This window comes from Octopus bimaculoides, chromosome 8 (assembly GCF_001194135.2).
Source record: "Octopus bimaculoides isolate UCB-OBI-ISO-001 chromosome 8, ASM119413v2, whole genome shotgun sequence".
NCBI classification, from domain to species: Eukaryota; Metazoa; Mollusca; class Cephalopoda; order Octopoda; family Octopodidae; genus Octopus; species Octopus bimaculoides.
In genome coordinates this window covers 94,618,771-94,621,790 of record NC_068988.1, presented here as the reverse complement: position 1 = coordinate 94,621,790, position 3,020 = coordinate 94,618,771, and positions in this window count along the sequence as shown.

Genomic DNA, 3,020 nt, shown 5'->3' with positions numbered 1-3,020 from the left:
TAATTGAGTTTTTACCTGTAATTTGGGATTTTGTCCCTAATATTATTATATATATATATATATATATATATGTATGTGTGTGTGTGTGTGTGTGTGTGTGTGTATATACGACGGTCTTCTTTCAGTTCTCGTCTACCAAATCCACTCACAATGCTTTGGTCGGCTCGAGGTTATAGTAGAAGACACTTGCCCAAGGTGCCACGCAGTAGAACTGAACCCGGAATTATGTGGTTTGTAAGCAAGCTTCTTACCATACAGACCACGCTTGCGCAATAATGATAAGTTTTCCTTACGTTTTGAGTTCGAATCTCACCGAAGTCAACTTTACCTCTCGTCCCGACAAATTAAACAACTACTCCAGTTAGTGGGATGCTGGAATTATTCTGCAGTATTTGCTTGTGTTCTGTATGCCCAGACAGATGTGGTGCACTTGTCTATAGATAACTTACAAACAAATCTACTTCATAGTTAAAATACCCTAAGGACGGCAGCAACAAACTATCAGATATGGTGTCCCAGGAAACCTTTTTGAAATATAGTAATTTTTAAAACAAGGGTTGTTTCCGACATAATAGCGCAGAAAACATCTAAAGTCCTGTAAATTGTATTGAGATATTTTATAACTGCCATTTAAATTTTGAAGTTAAATTTCATTTGGGATAACTTTATTATATTCTGACGAATTCGATTTACATAGTGTATCGCTTGACCAACCAGCTATATTCCTTTTTTGCATATCGATATCAGTCAGTTTTGTTAAAAGTATACCAGTAAAGATGTAGACCTGCGCAATCAACTGTGTAACACCACTTCATAAATTAGAGTTCGACATGTAATACTGATAATTAAATGACTTGGTGGGGAAATAGGTTTGTCCGAGAATGGAAGAACTACTCACTGGTCAGGTTTGCAATGAACTCAACTAGATTAACCATGAGTATGTTTAATGTTATGGTGATTAGGCACAAACTGCTGTATCTTACCTGAGCGGAGAAATGGAGGCAATAGTGACGTAAATGAAGCAGAACGGTTTGTGCCGGGGGTAGGAAATATGCTGCTGTATCTGTTTTCCTTGTTGTGTGAGGCTAATGAGAAATATTCTAAATAACTACTTCCCAATACAATATCTATGTCCTCCTTCCATTCAAAATATTTCCATTCTATTTTATATTAATATATTTCATAAAATTCGAGAGACCAGAATATATTTTTTCAAGCGTAACTGTACACTATTTACAACTAATTGAATTTAAATCACCTCGCTTTTAAAAGGGATTTAGGATGGTGGGGTGCTGGTTTTTAGATTTACAGGCAAAAATTGCAGTGAACTATTGATTTCTTACCAAACACATAGGTTGTACTTCGAAATATGTTTCTAACGATATTTTAAAAATCGATGGCTTTGCATAGTTATGTTAAGATGTTACGTTTACACGACGTCCTGTTTGCTATTAATAAAACAGGCTTATAACCCTCAATTGTTATCTATAAATTATGCAAGTTAATTAATTTTATGTTAGTTCAGAAAAACAGAAAACCATTGCTGAAGTTTCTTCAGCGATATCTAACCTCATTTTCTTTATCTTATAAATCAACTCTGGCGACCTTTAGTTTGCAGCAATATATATTACAATGTAATCTTATATAATGATCAAGTTTAATTTTAGATATATTTCTTACACATGATCAAACACCTCTGATATGACTGTATCCATAAGTCGACTGACTGTCATAATTTCTAATATCCAGATTCAGGTGTCTAGATATTTCTCAGACATTTTTTTCTTAAACGAGAATCAGATAATTCAACACGAGGTAGCACATTTGATGACCACAAATTTACAGAGTGAGTAGGATCTTTCCTATGTACATAACTATGTACATATATGGACATTATTATGTTACTAGAATTTTTACAATTACTTACAAATGTGTTTTTTTTATTACACTAAATACAATTGGTTTTCACCATTTATTTACTTTCAGTATGTAACACTAATCAAACCAAATATGTACAATTCGACAAAATAAAGACCAATTCATCAACATTTCGCAAATTATCAGAAGTTTAATTTTAACACATTCAACAGTGTGAAGTAGTGAAGCTAAAAACGAAATAAGATAAACAAATGCGAATTCGTGGGTGGGGCTCCAATTTCTCGAGTTCATGGTTTGCTCAGTAATGTCCATTTTCAAGACATATATATGAGCCCAGTTACTTAGAAATAACTAAATTCAGAGTAATTCCAAAGCTGAATTCCAAATGTGTCTTAACCATGAAGAGAACGTAAGGAAAACCATAAATTGTGTTTCCATTTTACGAAATTTAGAAAATCTCATTGTCAGCTTCAGCTTCAAGATTCCTATAACATGAAGAAATCAATAAAATAAATAATTCAGAGCTGTTAGTATTTTCTCTCGAAATGAAGCGTTTAATTAATTACTAAATACCAATATCGTGCCCTTTACTTTAAATTAATAGAAAATTAGACATGAAATTAAATATACTGAGATCCTTCGGACACACGTAGAAAATTCTGAACAATCTCTCGACTTGTTCGAAATAGTGTACACTTGTCCTTCAAGTTAATACTTGCTATATGGAAAAATATGAGGGAACACAGGATTGTGTGGTTGTAAATGCATTATGTCTGAGAAAATAATCAAGATGATTGTGACGAGAGGATGAACAACAATCAGAAAAATATAAGAATACACGGTGCAAAACGGAAGCAGACTCCGAGCCGAATGCACGAATTACTTTTAATTCCTAAGAGATTCGAAAAGGACACAAATGCACACATATGTCTGTATGTGAGTTTATATGTTTGTGTGCATAAGAAGTGTTGTTTTTCACGATTTTTGAAATGGTCAGGTTTACACAATCACTCGTGAAAACACACAGCTCTCTCTCACACACACATACACACACACACACACACACACACACACACACACACACACACACACATATATATATATATATATATATATATATATATATATATATACATACATAC